Source organism: Cricetulus griseus, assembly GCF_003668045.3.
Source record: "Cricetulus griseus strain 17A/GY chromosome 1 unlocalized genomic scaffold, alternate assembly CriGri-PICRH-1.0 chr1_0, whole genome shotgun sequence".
NCBI lineage: Eukaryota > Metazoa > Chordata > Mammalia > Rodentia > Cricetidae > Cricetulus > Cricetulus griseus.
The window spans coordinates 250,456,249-250,477,492 of NW_023276806.1; the positions used below are offsets into that span (position 1 = coordinate 250,456,249).

General features: G+C 39.8%; 1 protein-coding gene across 1 annotated transcript in view; it reads right to left on the reverse strand.

Annotated features, from left to right (window-relative positions):
- Positions 1–21,244, reverse strand: part of Kcnh8 (potassium voltage-gated channel subfamily H member 8) — a 373,434-nt gene that overhangs the window by 219,532 nt on the left and 132,658 nt on the right. The gene's annotated exons all lie outside the window — the stretch shown is intronic.

A 21,244-nucleotide genomic window follows, 5' to 3' on the forward strand; every position in this document is an offset into this window, starting at 1 on the left:
TCTAATTTTTTCAGTAATCATTTTACAAATGGCCATGCTAACTACCGTTTCCTTGATTTTCCAACTGAAAACAGTATCAATTTGTTTTCAAATGTAACAGATGAGACAGTTTACTTAATCTTCCATCCCCAAACCCATCTCTCTTCCCCTCTTTAACAGTCAATTTGATACAGCTTGGAGAAACCTGCCAAGGAAGTCACAGTGCAGAGTTGGACTAGATCACCTTTGCCTGTGGGCATGTCTGGGTACTTTCTTGATTGTTAATTTGGGACAGCCCAGTCCACTGTGAAGAGCACCATACCTAAGCAGGTAGATCTGAGCTGTATAATAAAGCTAGCTCAGCATAAGCCTGCATGTGGACCCCAAGCAACATTCCCCATGGTGTCTGTTTCATGTACCTGCCTGAGCTCATGTCCTGACTTCCCTCAGTGATGGACCATGATCTGGAAGTATAAGTCAAACAAACCCATTCTTCCCCTAAGTGGCTTTTCATTGGAATATTTTATGACAGCAACAGAAAGGAATCTAAGATAGAAATTAGCACCAAGAATGGGATGTTGCTGTGATAAACCTCATTGTTGTGTGGTTTCTTATGTATTTGGACTATTCTGCTGGAGGTTTGTAGAAGATTTTGGGACATTGATCTGGTAAAGCCGTTGAGTGGGCAGCGCTTCCAGACTGTGGGAGGCTGGAAGACAGGAACACTGAGAGAAATCCAGAGAGAAGACCCTGGCCTGTGAAGTTTCAGGGGTAAACAGATTCTTTCAAGGTCATGACAGAGAGCATTAGAATGCTAGTTTGGAGTAAGATCAGCTGGGAGTGAGGAAATTGCTGTGTTTAACAAAAGAATAGCATTATCGAGGTGAAAATTCCTGTGGTACTTTGGGACAAGAGAAAGTATGAAGTGGAACATGGCCATGTGTGGAATACCGTGTGGCACTGGTTTTGAAGGCATGGAAGCTACAGAATTGAAGGTGTCATGGGGAAGGTGTAAGGAGCCTTGTAACCAGGCAGGCAAAGGCCTGGCTGAAGAAAGATTAAAGGAAAGGGAGCATAGGCCCACTATGCAGCCCACCCGTTGTAGATAAGAGTGAAAATGTATGGAGTGTGGCAAAGTATGATTAGCATGATTTAGTGAACTTTGAAGGACCAGCTCAGAACTGGGAATTTTAGAGTGTACCACGGCTCTATGTCCTGGAGCTCTCCTCCGCTAACCTAAGACAACCAGTCCATCAAGCTGAGTGGCTCCCTTTCTGACCCCGATTCCACTGGGCCCTCAGGAGACTGGCTAGCCTGAATCCAGAGGAGCAGAAGTCCAAGCCCCAACCTGTGGGCCGCTGCAGGAGAAGTACCCCTGCCTATTGTCTGTGGTTCTTAGGAACCACATTGTTTGCTTATGCTTGTGTGTTGTTTTGACATAAGTGTGTAGTAAAACTTATATAGTCAAAACCAGCTCACTGAGTTTGTCATTCCTCCCAGGTCAAAACCTGGTAAGGGCTCAAGACAGAAGGTAAAGGAAAACTCTATGAGAAAGTTTGAAAGGCCAGGAGAAGCAATCGATGAAAGTTCAACCTTAGTTGCAATGGAGATCCAGGGTATAGGAGAACCCAGGGCCATGGGATGTCTGCCAGTAACAGTAACAAGTGTGAACAAGAGCCAGCCTAAGCCTACAAGGCAATGTGGCTGTGCTATAGATGGCACAGACACAGAACTGGGACTGCCCAAGCTTTTTGGTGTCAGAAGACACAAGGAATCCTAGACATTCAGCTACAAGATTTGGATTACATTGTTAGATTTTGGCTTTGCTTGGCTTTGATTGTTCCACTGACCTGGTTATTCCTTTTGGAATAAGAAGTATTTAAATTAGTATTTATAATTTACAGAAGCCCACAATGAAAAAACCTTGGGTTTTTAAAAGTACTTTGGATGTTCAAAGTGTGGGGATTTTTAAAGACTGCCAAGACTTTTAAAAGTTGAACTATAATATTATGATATTAACATGAAACATTGGGTGACAAGGAATGAAAGCTTACAGCTTAAATTGACACTTTGGTGTCAAGTTGGCAAGGAGTGGTTAGCTTTAAATGTGGACCTTACCAGCCTAGAGTCATCTGAGAAGGGATTCTCAATAGAGGAAGTACCCAGATCAGATTCCTATAGCCATGTCTGTAGAGGACTGTTTCATCAATTGGAGTGGAGGGATTCAGCCCAATTAGATGGCACCATTCCCTGTGCAAGCAGCGGTCTTGAGCTATATAAAGCATATATCTGAGTGAGCAAGCCAGGAAAACAGCATTTCTCCGTAGTTTCTCCTCCAAGATTCTGATTCAGTTCCTGCCCTGACTTCTTGATAGACTGTAACCTATGGGCTTAAATAAACTTATCCTTCCCTGGCTACTTTCTGTCAGACTATTTGACTATTTCTTTTTCAGAACAGCTCAATGCTCAGTATTCACAGTATCATGGGCAATGAGACATTTGGTGTGTGATGATATTTTTCTAAAACAGGGTGTTAGATCCTAGATCCTGGGCTTCCCCTCAACTACTTCTCTAGCCCTGAAGTATGTATCCTGTTGTTTTGTTTTCCATACTTTTTTGGCTCTTAATGATTCTTTGTATTTTTGGATTTGTTTTATGTATTATTTACTTCTTTGGTTGCTGTCACAAAATACCTACCAAAGACAACTTCAAGAAGGGTTTATTTTGGCTCAGTTTGAGGGTCCAGTCAATCATGGCAGGGAAGTCATGATGGCTGAAGTATGAGACAGCCCAGACACATTATACCCGAGGTGAGTGATGGACTGCAGATCTCTTTTGCCTGCAAAAGAGATCTTATAGCCCCAATTTCAGCTTATAGCCCCAACTAGAGAAAGATGCATTCACATTCAGCGTGGATCTTCCCTCCAGCCTCTCTTCAAAATGCCCACATATACATGCTAGAGGTCCTGTCTAAGAAACAAGGAAGAGTAATCATCATGTTTTGTTTTTATATTTGTTATTAACAAAATGCAAATTCACCAGTTATGTATTAAATATCTCTCACAAAATATCTGTGTTGAGAAAAATGTCAATTAAATTGGAAAGTGTCTTAGTATATCTGCCTACTTTAATCTGGGCAGCTACTTAAAGAGAATCTGTGCAGCTCCCTGCTCATCATCCTGGTTACATTCTCTGTACTCTTGTTTCTGTGATTGCCAGTGCCTTCTTTTGTGTTAGTTTGATACACCGCAACTCGTAGCAGAACACTGGGGAACAGTAAGTGAAACATAAATTTTTAGAGATCCTGCATGTCTTAAAGTATACCTGTCTTTTCCACTTTTCCAATTTGGCTTGGGTACAGGTTCTACCTTAGACAGTTTGCTCATCTCAACTTTTAAGACAATGCTTCATCATTTGCTGGTTTTCAGGGTTTCTCTTGGAAATTTCAAGGTCTTTCTGGCTCTTAATCCTGTGTGCCATCTGAAGTCCAGAGTCGTGTTCTGTTTCATTTGTAATGACAAAAAATTTGGTGTTTCAGTTTGGGGAATTTTAACTAGTTCATTTCTCATCCTCTTAGTTCCACAATCTTCCCTCCCTATATCTCCCTCTGTGTGTATGCTTATTACACTTGTTTATTTATTTACTTAGCTCAGTGAGCTGTTGTAGCACTCTATGGTGGAAATCATCTTTACTAATATATTTCCTCTGAAGCTTAGAATTTAAGAGTCTCAGAAACTCATTCATACTCATCCATTTACTTTTCATCTTCAAATATTTTGTTGATTTTATTATGATTGTTACTGATCCATGGAGTTGTGTCTATTAAAAACTCTTCACTTTCGTTTGATTGATGCTTTGAAAATACATAAACTTCAAATTTGCAGACAAATGGAGAGAACTAGAAAAGACTCATCCTGGCTGAGATTTCCCAGATACAGAAAGACAAAAATGGCATGTATTGACTTATATGGGGATATTAGCAGTTAAGTCAATGATACTATTATGAATCATAATGTAAATATCTGATATGTAACTCCTGTGGGAGTCGAGATCCACATGTTGAGAACTTCTGAACTAGAGGAAACAGACAGATCTCATTAGGAAAGGGAAATAGAACAGAGACATCTAGATGGAAACAGGAGAGAGTGGAAATGGGCAAATCAAAGGAGGAGCAGAAGACAGAGAAGAGGGGGTTGTGGGAAGGAATATGGGGACAGACAACTAAAATTAAGAGGTATTTGAGGAATAATATAGAAATCTAATATAATAAACATCCTGAAGTATATAAATATTTGAAGGTGATCTAAATAAGATTTGCAAATAATGGGGGAGACAGAGTACCCACTGGCCATTTCTTTTTACTGAACAAACCTTCCAGAATCGAGATTGAGTTACATCTAATTGAGTTGTTGGTTAAAGGGGCCCCACAGTAAGTTCCAGCTAACCCAGACTGCTTGTCAAGACTATACAGGTTGCTCTAAAAAATTGACAGCAAGGCCCATTGCTGAAGACAACAACTCTATACAATTCATTGAACATGGAGATGCTGAGCTGATGCCTAAAAAGAGCTTTTATCCTTATATTCTAAAATCTCTGGTATAAGAAGGTACTTTGTACTCTTTTAAAGATAAATGTAAACATTCAGCCAGTCACAACTCCTTTATTTACAGCGGAATACTGCCTGCACGATATGCTAGGACAATGGTGGCACAAAGGTTGTAGGAGTAACCAAGCAATAACTGATTTGACTTAAGGCCTTCTCCATGAGATGGAACCCATACCCAACACTGATTGGATAAACAAGAACCAGAGACTACCTCGGGAACCTAGGGTAAAAACCAAATGCTACTTGTACTTTAAAAAAGTAGTGATAAAATGACTCCTAAAACATCCATTACTCATATACTCATAGTTCAGAACTGTGCTTGGCCACCATCACAGATGTTTACTCCTGCAGCCGATGAGACAAATGAAGAGACCCATAGCTGACATTATACAGAGTGAGGCTGTAAATGGGATGTCTCCATCAAATGCCTGACCTCAGAACTCAGATAACTCCCCTGAAAGGGAGCCAGAAAGAGTGTAAGAGCCCTAGGGGATGGAGGACACCAAGAAAGCTAGGCCCTCTAAATCAACACGAACAAGGCTCAAGTGAACTCCCATAGACTGAAGCAGCATTCACAGTGGCTGCATGGGTCTCCACCTTGTCCTGGGCACTTGTTATGGTTTCCAGTTTAATGTGTCCTTGGGATTCCTAAGTGTACAAGTGAGTGGGTCTCTGATCCCTATGCCTTCTCATGGGTTCCTTGGTTTGTCTTGGGCTACCTTGATGTGATAGTTGTTGTTTCATCTATTGCATTTTATTTTGTTAGATTTTTTATGAATTATCAAAAACCTAGCCATTAGAGTAAACATTAATAACTGTTCTGTCATTTATAGCTGATGGGAAAGGGAAAGTCAGTTTTCACCAATGGAGCGGCACTGGGTATGTCAAGCACACCCACACGAGGACAGGACTTGTGTTTAGGAGTAGTTGACCATCTAATGGCCTCTACAGTTTTTTTGTATACATTTATTTGTTCACATTTTGGTGTGCTCTTTGGGGGGGTTGTTTTATTTTGTTATCTGGTTTTGGCAAGGTGGTTGTTTTATTAGGTTTTTGCTAGTTTGGTTTTTTGAGAAAGAACAAAGTTGGGTATGGAGAGGTAGAGACTCTGGAGACGGTAAGAATATGATCAAAATATATTTAAATTTAAAAATGTTTTAAATTTCAAGTTTCCTGATATATATTTCACATCTGGAACTTATAATATTGTTATTTGCAGTCATATTATGGTGTAAATAGAAAGATGCATCATGAAAGTTTTTGGATCAGACTAACACAAAAAGGGAGTGAATAAGAAATGTATCTTGAAATATATGTTCTTGACAAGGTGTGTGGTCAGAAACTACCAGAAGGAAACTCATTGTAGGTGGAGTTAAAAACAAATTTGCAGTTACAGGGTTGAAAAGCTAAGTAGAGATTAAACACAAATAATCCCAAGCATTATAGTGGCTCAGTACTTGAGTGGCAGTTATAAAGACTTTGGGCAGTTATCTTGATGATGCAGAAGACTTACTGTGCAGGCACTTACAAGGTAGCCATTCATCGCTCTCATTTGTGAGACATGATATGCATGAGCATGCACTGTGTCTCAAGAATTAAAGAAGCTTGAAGGAAAATAACCAGATTATGAAAGACGTTGGGAGAGAGGAACCAAATAGTGAGCAGAAGAGCCTGCACTTCCTCCAGAAGAGAAGGGGTCAGATGTTTTTCCTAATAATCAGAGGAAATTGAATCTTCTTTTACACATTTTAAAGCTGGGATTTTTGTTTGTTTAGGTTATTTTGTTTTTTGCACCAGAGAAAATTTACCTGGGTAACTGACAAATAAAAGTACTTGTTTAATGCTAATTTTGTTCTTTCATAAAGAATTCGTTCATGGTAAAATCATCTTTAGCTTCGATATAAATCAATTTCCTGGAAGGTAGAGTTGGTGTAGAACTCTGTCCTAGTTTCTGTTGCTGTGATGAAACAACTTGACTGAAAATAACACAGGAAAGGAAAAGGCTTATCTGCTAATAATTACAAGTTGAGGCCCATCATTTCAGGGAAAGTAAGGAGGCAGGGTCTCAAGCAGCTACGCCCATCACATGGGTACCAAGAGCATCTGTTCTTGCTTTTTGGCTGATGCTCTGCTAGCTTTCTTCACTGTTACATAGCCCATAGCCAGCCTAAGGAATGGTGCCACTTTAATGAACCAGAGCAACAAACAAACAAGAGAATCCCTCACAAACATGTCCATAGGCCAACCTGATTGGCATAATTTGTCAATGGAGGCTTTTTCTGAGTGACTTCAGATTGTTCAAATTATCTGTTAAACTTAATCAGTACAAATTTCCTTAAAATGATACACAGAAAAAAAGAAGGAGACATGGAACTGTGAAATTGTAACATTTTTAAAAAGTATATATCTGGTATGTTCCTATTATCCCTGATTTCTCCAAGACCTTTATCATTAAGGCATGTTGGATTTTGTCAAAGGCTTTTTAGGCATCTAGTGAGAGGATCATGTGTTTTTTTTTTTCCCTGAGACTGTTTATATGGTGGATTACAATGACGGATTTCCGTATGTTGACCATCCTTGCATCCTCGGGATGAAGCCTATTTGATCATGGTGGGTGACTTCTCTGATGTGTTCTTGGATTCGATTTGCCAGTATTTTATTGAGAATTTTTGCATCAATGTTCATAAGGGATATTGGTCTGCAGTTCTCTTTCTTAGTTGTGTCTTTGTTTGGCTTGGGTATCAAGGTTATTGTAGCTTCATAAAAAGAGTTTGTCAATGTCCCTTCTGCTTCTATGTGTGGAACAATTTGAGGAGTATTGGTATTAGCTCTTCTTTGAATTTCTGTTAGAATTCTACACTGAAGCCATCTAGCCCTGGCTTTTTTTGGTTGGGAGCCTTTTGATGACTGTTTCTATTTCCTTAGAGGTTATAGGTCTGTTTAAGTTGCCAGGAACATGGGTTTCAGTGAGGAAACCTCAGAAATCTATGGGACCTCCTGTAGTCGTTCAGTACTTATCCCTAGTATAGATGTGGAATTTGGGAGCCCATTTCACATGGAGGAATACTCCCTGAGCCAATCACACATGGGTGGGCCTAGGCCCTATCCCAAAGGATACGATAGACTGATGACACCCTATGGAAGGCCTTACCATCCAGGGGGAGCAGAAAGGATATGTGATAGGTAGGGTTTTAGTTGCAGGGGTGGTGGTGGTGGTGGTAGGGGATGACTGTAGGGGGAAGGGAACTGGGATTGTCATGTAAAACAATCTTGTTTTTAATTCAAATAAAAAAATCTGGAAAAAAAAGTATATATCTGACAATCCTCCCTGATTTCTGCACAGGGCTTCTAAAACTCTTGGAATTTGCTTGAGTGATGAGGCAAGAGGAGCATATTTTATTTTTTATACTAAATCTCATTTAGGATAGCTGAGTTTACAGGAATGAAGTGACTTTTGGAAAGTGGAGGTATTTGGCAGAGGAATTGATCATAGGATTAGAGAACTTAAGCTTTCCACTGTCCTCCTCCTATGGAGAGAGACTGGAGACTGAGGCAATCCTAATGGCCAATGGTTTAACCAATTATGACTAGACAATAATGGCGTCTATTAAAAATGCTAAATGGCAGGTCTTGGAAAACTTTGGGAAGGAATGCTCATGTACAGGGTGAGGGGTACAACCAAATCAATTTGATTGATGTTTCAAAATGTCTTTTCAGCTGGGCATTGGTGGCGCATGCCTTTAATCCCAGCACTTGGGAGGCAGAGGCAGGTGGATCTCTGTGAGCTAGTTCCAGGACAGCCCCCAAAGCCACAGAGAAACTCTGTCTGGAAAAAAATGTCTTTTCATCTAAAAGATATCTTTCCCCCAAATATTAAAATGTTACATAATCTACACCCTTACGTGCATTAAAAATTAAACTTCTAGATGACAGCACTTCCTCAGAGGCAAGATTTCCTTGTAAAAATGATCTCCTCCCCCTCAAATTTACAGAAATACACCACAGTTTCATGACAGAACTCAGAGCTTGTATATCAACCTCTGAGTGACAGTCAGACAAATCAACAGCTGAAGAAACATGGAAAACTTGAAGCTAAATATCTTTTGTGCCCACCACATTAATTTACTATAATCAAATTCTCATTTTTTAGCAACAGTCATTTAAAAATGAGTTCATTTTACCATGTATACATGACAATTACACCCAGCTTATTTTATGTTCACTTCCATACAGCTGATTTCTTTTAACTGACATTATTTTAGTAACACTCATACAGTGATAATATAATTCTTAGTGTATGCTTTCTCTCTGTCTTGCTTTTCTTGAGAAAAAAAGTTTGTCTGTGTAGCACTGGCTGTCCTGGAAATCATTCCATAGACCAGCCTGCCCTTGATATCACAGAGATCTGTCTGCCTCTGCCTCTGCCTCTGCCTCTCTCTCTTGCCTCTCCTCTCTCTTGCCTCTCCTGCCTCCCCTCTCCTCTCTCCTGCCTCTCCTGCCTCTCCTGCCTCCCTCCTGCCTCCCTCCTGCCTCCTGCCTCCTGCCTCTGCCTCCCAAGTGCTGGGATTAAAGGCATGTGCCATCACCACCTGGCCTAGACTGCATTCTTTTTCCTTTAAAAGTTATTTGTATAACACCTAAAATGACTGTGTATGCTATTTCTCCTATTCATGAGTTATATTATTCTTTGGTGGACATTAGATTAGAAACTTATATGTTGTACATGTAGTATAAATTATATTAAAACTTATTTAAATGACGCACCCATCACCTCAGCCCGTCCACTTTCTTTCTAGAATCCCTTATGTATTTTTCATGCATGTTGTCAGATAATATATTTCAAATATTTATCCTTTCTGAAGGCTATTTTAACTTCTTTTGAGTGTTTCCTTTGCTGTGCAGAAGGATTTTAGAGTGACACAGCACCATTTCTCCAATTTTGGTTTTCTTTCAGACACTTTTGGAGACTCTCTCAGGTACTCTCTGATCAGCCTAGTGCCCTAAAGAGTCTCTCTGCATTTCTGTCTTTTAGTTCCTGAATGCATTGTGAGTCATTATAGTCAGTGAGATATCCCAGTTTTTGATTTCCCAGTATGGTTTTATTAAGAGTATCTTTTCGCAGAAACTACTTCTTGTCCTACTTGTCAGATGTATAGGCTCTGCTTACTTTCAGGGATATGTCTGAATTGTCTGGTTCTGTGTGAATATCATGTAGAACAAAACATTCACAGATTTGTATAAGTCTAAAGTCAAGGAGTGCAGTTCCTCCTGCTTTGTTCTTCATGCTTACTATCTTTGGCCATTTTGATTTGTGTATGTATGTGTGGTTCCATATCAGTTCAGAATTGTTTTATCTAGTTCCTTGAAAATGGGATTGGCATTTTGGTGGGGATTTCACAATCTATGACTTTCTTTGTGTAGCAATCCATGCATGTAAGACATTTTGTGCCCTTTGCAGTATTTGTCCCAAATATTTGCTTACATTTATTTCTAGGCTAGACATACAACAGCCTACAAGCCTATGGCAGAACACGTGTAGCAGCCAACAGTTCACCTGTTACACCCAGAGATGTTCTCTGTCATCTGAAAAGTTCTATGCTTGACAAAATGTCTCCCTAGCGGCAACAGTGGTTTAGAATGTTAAAGATTGAAGAACGAGTCTGAGGAGTGATTGCCACAGAAACACCATGTCATATTCTATTCTGTAAAGACTGAGAACAGTCCTTCTTTAAAGGGGTAGGCTTAGCATATTTGCAGAAACTGACTCTAGTTGAAATAACTAGTCTGAAAATTTATTTTAGTTTGCTTAGTTCCAGTTAGAATTTCTGTACTTGTTTGTGAATATTCCTACAGGACATGTTTTGACCTTAATATCTTAGATGGTTAAAAGAATTTTTAAGGCTTCATTTATGTGTAAGTGGTTTGCTTTCATGCATATATAAACACCACATGTATGGCTGGTGGCAGCAGAGGTGAGAAGAAGTCATGCATCAGATTCCCTTGAACTGGAGTGAGTTACAGGCGCTTGTGACTCACCATATGGTTGCTGGGAACCTAATGCAGGTCTTCTACGAGAACAGTTAATGTTCTTACGCACTGAGCCATCTCTCTAGCACCCTTGAATGATTTTTAAGCCAATTCGGTATACTTAATAATTATAAGGTAACTGAAATTTTCTTTCTATCTAAGTCTGTCTTGAAATGATTTTCTACAAACATTCTATTGTATATAGTTTTTCATATTAGTTGATTTAAAAACTGAATTCTGTGACTTCTTTAATTTCTACTGTTCTTGCCATATTCTTTTCCTAAGAATTTAACTGGAACAAACATTGTAGATGTTTCGTTTCTGCTGACAGAGCAGCTGTCAACCAACTTTGTTTTTATTTCTGCATAAAGCCAGTTCTCAGATCTTATTCCATGATACTTGTGGAGTGATTTACTGGTCTTTAGCTTTTCATCAACATTTTAAATTTATAAGTATATATGTATACATACATGTATATGTATACATAAATATGCACACATATATATGCACATATATACACATATATATCCTGTTCACATTTGTTGGGCTTCTAAAATGTCAATATTAGATACGAAGTATTGTGGGGAAAAAAAAACCTCTCAATAGTTTACTTGGCAGTATGTTTTCTCAGAAAATCTTAATCTATTTTGGATCTTTCCCCTGTAACGTGAACTTTTATTGACCTTTAATGTGTATATGTCTGTGTGACACAGGACAGTAACATTTTCAACTTGTAACTGATTCTTCCTCCTTCTATAAACAATGGTTATCCTATGTAGTATGCCAGTTTTTGTTAATTTCATCTGTTTTAGTTTACATAAGTTTTCTTTGGCTCTTTTTGCAAGTTAGCTCCATTAGTTTTGATAGAGTTGATCATAGTTTTGCTACTACAGATTTTCTTTAAATGCATTAATTGTAGATAATTCTTTCCTGAAAATCCCTTTGTCTGCTGGGTCTGAAGATTCAATTTGTTGTTTGCTCTTTTTTCTGGTGATTTTGCTAAGGTTGATGTTACAGTACTGTGGCTGTTTATTAAAATTTATATTCTTGATCATTTTGATGACTATTATAGAACTGTATTTGAAAATGTTAAATAGACAATATTTGAACTTTATTGGTTGGTGTGCTCAGAGATTATCCCTGAAAAGAATTCTGTAAATGAAAATCAAGCAGCTCAGATTATTGCATAATCAATAGGTGCTATGATTTAGGGCCCTAAACTCAAATGACTAGGGGTGTGAGGAGGAATTATCGAGGTGCTCTCTTTTGTGTTTTTAATGTACTATTTGGAAATTAGGTTCAAATAGCCAGGTCTCCTTCTCTGGATCTGCATCTACTCATCTAGATGGCATCTCTCAGTTTTTACAGACTCAGTCCACAGTGGAATTTTTACTCTGCTCAGAGTCTGTGCCAGTTCCTTTTCTTTAACTAATTCCAGCTATGCCTTTTATTCACACTGTCATTTTCTCATTGAATCATCACTCCCCCCTATTTCTGTGCTAGCATCTCATAATGCAACTTTTTAATGCAAAAATTGAAGAATATTATATTGGAATATCTTTTGTGTACCTCTGGATTATCAAAGACTTATTTTGTTTTCTTTTATTTTTAACTATTTTATTTATTTTCCATACCAAGCACAGTTCTCCCTTGCTCCCCTCCTCTTGCTTACCATACCTATCCCCATACCCTATCCACTCCTCAAAAAGGCTAAGGCCTCCCATGGGGAGTCAACAAAGCTTGGCACGTCAAGGTGAGGCAGGACCAAGTCCCTACTCCCTGCACCAATGACGAGCAAGGCATCCCACCAAAGGGAATAGGCTCCAAAAAGCTAGATCATGTGCCATGGACAGATTCTGGTCTCACTGCCAGGGTCCCCACAAACAGAGCAAGCCACACAACTGTCACCCACATGCAGAGGTCTTAGTTTGGTTCCATGGAGGCTCCCTAGCTGTTAGTCCCAACTCCTTGAGCTCCAGCTATCTCCTGAGTTTCCCCATCAGGATCTTGACCCCCCCCATGTAATGCCTCCTCCCTCTTTTAGACTCTACTCCCTCTACCCCTAGTTTACCAAGGAGATCTCATATATTTCCCCTTCCTTGGGCAATCCACGTGTTCCTCTTAAGAGTACTCTTTGTCACCTAGCTTCTCTGGGCTGTGAATTATAACCTGGTTATCCTTTGCTTTACATCTAATATCTACTTTATGAGTGTGTCCATACCATGTTTGTCTTTCTGGGTCTGTGTTACCTCACTCGGAATTATTTTTTCTAGTTCCATACATTTGTCTACAAATTTCATGATACCATTGTTTTTTTTTCTTCAGATAAGTAATACTCCATTGTATAAATATTCCACATTTTCTTTATCCATTCTTCAGTTGAAGGGCACCTAGGTTGTTTCCAGGTTCTGGTTATTATTAACAATGCTGCTATGAACACAGTTGAACAAATGTTCTTGTGGTATGATTCTTTGGTTTGAGCATCCTTTGGGTATATGCCCAAGAGTGGTATCTGGGTCTCGAGATAGATTGATTCCCAATTTTTCTGAGAAATCACCATACTGATTTCCAAAGTGGTTATACAAGTTTGTACTCCCACTAGCAGTGGATGAATATTCCCGTTAATCCACACCCTCTCCAACATGAACTGTCATCAGCGTTTTGGATCTTAGCCATTGTGATAGGTGTAAGATTATGGTATCTCAGAGTCATTTTGATTTTCATTTCACTGATGACTAAGGATATTAAACAATTCCTTAAATGGTTTTTGGCCATTTGAGATTCTTCTGTTGAGAATTATCTGTTTAGATCTGCACCCCATTTTTTTAATTGGACTATTTGAATTTTGATGTCTTATTTCTTGAGGTCTCTACATATTTTGGATATCAGCCCTCTATGTGGGGTTGGTGAAGATCTTTTCCCATTCTGTAGGCTGCCCTTTAGTCTTATTTACCATGTCCTTTGCCTTACATAAGCTTCTCAGTTTCAGGAGGTCCCATTTAATAAATGTCAATGTCAGTGTCTGTGCTACTGCTGTCATATTTAGGAAGTAGTCTCCTGTGTCAATGTGTTCAAGGTCCTGTCCCACTTTCTCTTCCATCAGGTTCAGTGTACTGGATTTATGTCAAGGTCTTTGATCCACTTGGACTTGAGATTTGGGCATGGTGATAGATATGCATCTATTTGTATTCTTCTACATGCCAGCATCCAATTATGCCAGCACTATTTGTTGAAGATGTTTTCTTTTTGCCATTGTACAATTTTGGCATCTTTGTTAAAAATCGGGTGTTTGTAGGTGTGTAGATTAATGTCAGGGTCCTCACTTCTATTTCATTGATTGAGATATCTGCTTTTATGCCAATACCAAGCTGTTTTTTATTAATATAAACAGCTCTAAATCTGGAATTATGATAACTACAGATGATCCTTCATTGTACAGGATTATTTCAGCTATCCTGGATTTTTTGTTTTTCAGATGAAGTTGAGTATTTTTCTTCTGAGGTCTGTGAAGAATAGTGTTGGGATTTTGAAGGGGATTGTGTTGAATCTGTAGATTGCTCTTGGTAAGATTTCCATTTTTTACTATATTGATCTTGCCTATCCAAGAGCATGGTAGATCTTTCCATTTTCTTATATCTTCTCCAATTTCTGTCTTCAAAGACTTAAAGTTGTTGTCATATAAGTTTTCCACTTTTTGGCTAGTGTTACCTGAAGATATTTTATATTATTTGATTCTTTTGTAAAGGGTGATGTTGCTCTGATTTTTCATCCCATTTATCATTTGTACTACTGATTTTATAAGTTAATCTTGTAACCTACCACAATACTGAAGATGTTTGTCAGCTGTAGGAGTTCCTTGGTAGAATTTTGGGGTCACATGTATACTCTCATAACATCTGCAAATAGCTAAAGTTTGCTTTCTTCCTTTCCCATTTGTATCTCCTTTATCTACTTTTGTTGTCTTATTGCTCTAGCTAGAACTTCGAGTATTATGTTAAATAGATATGGAGGGAGTGGACAGCCTTGTCTTGTTGCTGATATTAGTGGCATAGCTTTGAGTTTCTCGACATTTAGTTTGATCTTGGCTGTTGGCTTGCTATATATTGCCTTTATTGTGCTTAGGTATCTTCCCTGTATCCCTGATCTCTCCAAGACCTTTATCATGAATGTTTAATGTTTAGTTTAAACATTAAGCTAAAACTAATAATGACAAATGATTACTTGAGGATGATAGTCACTGTAGAAGGAGAGCAGCAGACACCAGCAACATATATTTCCATGCAATGATGGATAAAATTTCTATCTCCAAATGGGGAAACAGCTCCGCTGACTGAACGATTAACTGTCAGTACCCCTAGAGCCTGCTGTGTACTAGCAGCTTCTACTGTGTCATGTTGGCCTCTTGTTGAACAGGAGATGGCTAACTGAAGAGAGCACACTGTCAGGTCTTCCAGAAGCCTTCAACACTTCCCAGGAATTGATTATGTGTGACATTTTATACATCATTAATCTCTTCCTTCTCAGGAGATCCATGTATGTCTGATAACTTTGCAAGTAGAACAGAGAATTAAAAGTCAAACTGATGTACACAGTACTCTCAACAAACTTAGGTTTGGGATTTAACTTAGTGTCTTAGTCAGTATTCCAATGCTATGAACAGACACCATGACCATGGCAACTCTTACAAAAGAAGAGTTGGGGCTGGCTTACAGTTCAGAGGTTTACTCCATTGTCATCATTGGTGGGGATCATGGCAAACGACATCTAGGTACTGGAGCAGTAGCTAAGATCTACAGCCTGATCCATAGTCATAGAGAGAGACATTGAGTCAGTTAATTTTCCTCATCACATTATCCTTTTGTCTTGAAAGGCTAAATCCAAGTATGGCCTTGAAAGAAATGTATACTCCAATAAAAACACAATAAATTGGAATTTCTTAGGTATCCTTCCTTCCTTTTCTTTCTTCCTTTTCTTCCTTCATTCCTTCCTTCCTTCTTTCCTTCCTTTCATCCTTTCTATTTTCTTTGGTTCTACTTCCTAGTTTTTTTATTTAAAATCCTTACTATTCCAATACAGTCTGGAGAACTGACTGACACATTAGCTTTTCTGTGAGTTGGCTAGAAATGCAGACTTTCAGACCCCATGTGTTTCAGGAAGATCCTAGGGAATCAGTTGAACACCAAGACTGAGAAGCCCTGTGTTCTACATAAACCCAAAAGAGACATCTGACCACCCACACAGAAGTATCTCTGCTCTACCCACTCCACTATAGCACCCCATTCTTTGCTCCCCCTGCCTTTATGCTTATCTGAAACACCTTTCAAAAGTTACTTCCCATTGTCAATTGCTTCCTCTATTAAAATTTAAGCTATTGGGATCTATCTTCATGCTTACAGAGTGTCTGGCATGTAGTAAGTGCTCAATAACTAGGAAGTAGAACAAAAGAAAACAGAAAGAACGAAAGAAAGGAAGGAAGGAAGGAAAGAAGGAAGGAAGGAAGATCCCAGTAAACATCTACTGTGGTGATACTCAGGGGTCCAGCCTCCAGTTCAGCTCACTTAAGTTTTCTCTCCTTAGATAAATAAGAAGCCCTAGGACATGGAAAGAAGTTATGAAGTCAGATCAGATGGCCATGGGCATCTATGCTTCTTCTACCTTTCGCACGCTGGGTCCATGCCTGCTCACATGGTCTCTCTGACACTAGCCTTCCCACACTGTACGATACTTACTCAGACTGATATAAATAAAATCATAAACATAGACTAGTTTCATAGACTCTTGGGTTGGTTGACTCAAACTCATTTCTACCTTCTTTTTTCTTACAGTTATTCATGAAAGTATTTATAAAGATTAGAGCATAAACCAAGAAGTTTGATATCTTAGCATCACTTGCAGTTAGAAATGTCCCCTGACCACATGACAGAGCATGGTCAATGGCATTGTGATGACTGCCTGGAGGAGAAGGTGGGAAATGCCTTGACCCTCGTTCTCCATGCTTTCTACATTTGCAGCAGGGTCTTTAAAGAGTGAGCTCACAAGTAGCAGGACTGAACCAGCATGCAGAACATGGCAGAAGAGAACACCACAGTTCTCCAGAACTGCTGTTCTGGCTACTCAGTGCTGGCATTTGAAACACGAGAAAAGTAAGCCCTTACTGTTTGACCTTGAGTCAATGTGGTTTTCAGGACCTCATACCTGCATGCAACACACAGGGAACATTCAGCAAGATGATTTTATTTCTTCTTTCCAAAGCCACTTAGCAATTGGTTCAGATATAGTTGCAACATCAGATTTTAGTCACTGTACTTGACCATGGCAACTTATTGCAAGGGCTTGGCAAAGTTGGACTATAAATGATACTGAATGTGAATCCTAGTTAGTATCACCACTGGGGGATATTAATGAGTTCACTAGACCCAAGATAAATGATAAATGAGTATTTTATTGGGGAACAACTTACACAGATAATAATAAAGAACTGCCACAGCCTTCCTGCTGCGGAAGATGCAGTTGCGGCCCTTCTATCCAATCTGATCTGAGAGAGAGAGAGAGAGAGAGAGAGAGAGAGAGAGAGAGAGAGAGAGAGAGGAGAGAGGAGAGAGAGAGAGAGAGAGAGAGAGAGAGAGAGAGAGAGAGAGAGAGAGAGAGCCCATCCTCTGAATCCTCTGATTCTCTACTTTCCGGTCACATCCAAACCTGAAGCCATGCCCAAAGGGGAGAGGCCACTAACAGAAATTCACTGGCAAGGTGAGATGCCACTACACACACACACACACACACACACACACACACACACACACACACACACGCCACATCCTCATCCAACCCCCTTAGAGATTCTCAAAATAAATTTGAAGTCCCCACTACCCCCAGTTTAGAAACTGTAATTTAGTTTCCCTGATTTGGTGATACCTTATGATCCTGAGGCCACATAACACCATAGCACAGCAAATCTAGGACACTCCATAAGAAATAAGTAAAAATAATGGCACTGGGCCTTGTGCCTGGAAAAACACAGCATGTATTATTAAGCTCAACTGGTTTGAATGAAAAACCAAATTAGTGTCAAGAGTGAACTGCTGTGAAAAGAATTTTGTAAAGTTCAGACACATATAAATGAGCTGGGAGGAAATGAATTTTAGAAAACACTGATATATAAGTAAACATCTAGGAAACTCAGCCAGTCAACAATTGACTCAGCATCTCTAATGTTTCAGATCCATGGGACATTCAGAGACATGAAGCAGCATCGGCCTGCGGTAACAGGGTCCAAGAATGGAGTCGTGTGAGCATGCTTTGGAGAACACTCCAAGGAACCAAGACAAAAGTCTTGTGACCTCAGTTTCTTGAGAAACGCAGAATTGTTCTTGGATTATACTTGCATGGCTCCCCCAGGTATAGCAGATAGGAGTAAGTTTACTTCAGAGTATTCATTACAACTGGGCTCTGTGGAAAAACAGGTTTTTGCCACATGCAGCCTGTCCACCATGTGCAGTTTGCCTTTGTGATTGTACATTTTAGTCATGTGACTCCTCCTAAACCTCAGAGTATTGCACGATAAAATAACTGATACTGGGGTTCAAACTTCAAGCTGACACTCAGAAAAGCAAAGCAGCAGGACACTAGCTCTCACTCTAACTGCGATGAACGGCAATCCTGGCTCCACCAAACCTCAGACTGCTGCCTCTCTTCAGTGTGGCTGGAGAATCCTGAGACTTCAATGTCTTCCTATCCACAATGTGGCTGCAGAATGAATGACTGATACTGACTACTGAAGACCCTGTTCCTATCTTTTATAGCCATCTAGTGCTGAGATTAAAGGCACGTGATCCCGGTTGCTGAGATCATCTTTGTGTGAGCTGTTTCTCTTTAGGACTGGATCAATCATATGTAGATCTGGGTGGCCTTGGACTCCCATAGAACCATCTATCTCTTAAACCTGAGTCCTAGGATAAAAAGTGAGTACCACTACCTCCTAGCTTCTGGATGCTTGGATTAAAGGTGTGTGCCTGGCTTCTATGGCTTATGGCTGACTTTGCTTTCTGAATCCTCAGATAAGCTTTAATAAATCATAAATAACATATCACCACACTCAGAGTATGAATTGTCTGATGCTTTTAATAAAACTGGCTATTGCATGACAATTTATTCCACCTCATTTTTGGGCTCCATTCTCCCAGGTTCCCCACTCCCTTAGAAAGGTAAACAGATAACCAGGTTGTATAAATCAGTACAAAAAGTGAAAAGAGAGTGAAACAGTCCATGGAAAGTTGCTCACTGTGAGATAAGATGGTTTGATAAAACCAAACTAAAGAAAAGAGCTAGGATTTCTATGGGGAATAGTGATGATAGAGATGTGCCACAAGTGGGAAAATTTAAGGACCTGAATGAACAGACAGAAAAGGAGTACACTTTACTGGAGAGTAATCAGGCAAGCACAGCTTAACCAGAAACCTCAAGACTGTTAAAAGGATATGGTATCAAGAAAGTGGTTTGCCTGACAGGGATGGGCTGGGTGGGGCTGATGCTTAAATACTTGAACTTAAAACCTGTTTCACATGAGCTAACAGCATCTGATGAAGCACTATGGTTGTATCTCCTTGGCTTAATGTGATGGCCTCAACCATCAGGGAAATAGTAAAGTTCGTAAAAACAAATGTAAGAAGTGTCTAGTGTTTCTTGCACTGGAGGCTGCTTCACTGAAGTAGAGCAGCAATCTCTGCTTGACACACTTCCATGAGCACATCTCTGCCTTCATCTGTCTTAACTTCCCTACAACATCTCTTCTGTTCGTGGCCTCTGTCTGCTTCACAGGTCCCTCCCTCCTGGATCCACACAGATCTGAGTTGTGTCACTAGCTGGAAGCTGAAGGATTTAAGCTAAGATGTGGCCGATGACAACCCAAATGCTAGCTTTGTGGCTGATGGGTGCTGCTTAGCTGACATTTGTGGAATTATTCATTATTAATTTTTCACAATAATGTTAAATGCTAAATATGACTTATAAAATTAAATCCATTTTATTATACTTAATTAATTATAGACAAATCACATGTATTTTATTATATACAAATACATTTTAAGAACTATAGTTTCAGCAGTTGAATTCAGAAGTGCCTATTTTTCAACACTAAAAAGATTTTGTTAATCCTGACCCACCCCTTTGAGAATTCTGTGATCAGAAAGCCTCTGTCCACACTTTCTAACCTAGAACACTTATGTCCTTACAGAATGGTGGTTTTTGTTTTCTTTTCAGGACATTCGACTGGGAGGAAAGACTCAGAGCACCAAGAATCTAGGTTGTCAAATTCATTAATACATAGATTCAAATGTTATATTAAATACATTTTATAGACAGGCAAAGGAGTAGCAGCATTTCAAAAGACAGAAGTCCAAAACAAACTCAGTATCTCTTCCCTTGGATTGTCATTCCATGAGACACTATGCATGAAACAAACACTCATACACATTTTTTAAAGGGAATCAACTCCTAAAATTCAGGGTTGAAATACAAAGCCAGTGGTTCTGATAAACAACTTACTACAGCAGGTTTCGTGCAGGCAGTGACCGTAAGGCTGCCAGAACCATTCCCACCTGAGTGGCCATTCCCTCCACCATGAGCCAGGATGTCATCCTGGTCTAAGCTGCTGCCAAGGGCTACGTATGGGTTCATGGCCCAGCTGCAGCTGGGGTTTGTGTTGATTTCCGTGGCCAGTGGTGCTTCAGGAGGCCTCAGGGATCATGCAAAGTGAAGTCAGTGTGTTATATTGAGCCAGTTCGGCCCTTCACTGCCCTGGGAAAGCTGGCTTTTCTTGCTATTGGCAACAGCAAGAGAGCTTGCCCCTATACTTGGGAGAGAGGACCCCCACCCCTCACCACAGGCAAGGATGAACCTATCCTGAGGGCATGCATGAATGGGGAGCTGACTCCACTACTACACCTGAGGCCTCTGGCCCCAATGGCTCTATCTGACCTGCCTGGCTAACACCTGGCCCACAGCGGGGCCTTTCATTGACCCACCCCTAGCATCTACCCCATCTAAATCCTGCTGGAGTCTGTGAAGGGACTGGACCTGCAGAATGATACCCACACGATTTCCAAGACACAGCATACTCCAGAAGAGCTCCGGTGAAGATCCAGTGAGGACAGTGTCCAAAAACCAGAGACCTTGAACCAGCCAATGACTCACTGCAATGGACAGTCAGTCACCAGTCAAGCTGATGGGATAAAGGAGTATACCATATGACACATGAAAACTTCAAATGTCACCAGCACAGATGAAGAGGTGATGGAGAGACAGGAGAGGAGGAGAAGCAGAGATTTTTGCTGTCTTGGGTATGTTTTTTGTTTTTCTGTTTTGGTTTAATGTTTTTTTTCTTTTGTTTTTGTTCTTTATTTGCTTGCTTACTTACTTTTAGTTTTCTTTTCTGGGAGGGATACAACAGGGGTATCTGGGGGTGTAATATGGAGGAAACTAGAGGTGAAGAGAATTGGGGTGCATGATGTGAAACACCTAATGATTCAATAAAGAAGTTAAAAAAGCAACTTACTACCCAGAAACCCACGCCGAATGGTCTCTTTTCCCCTGGTTACTAGACCCCATTTCTGTTTATAACACTATTGGCATTTTATC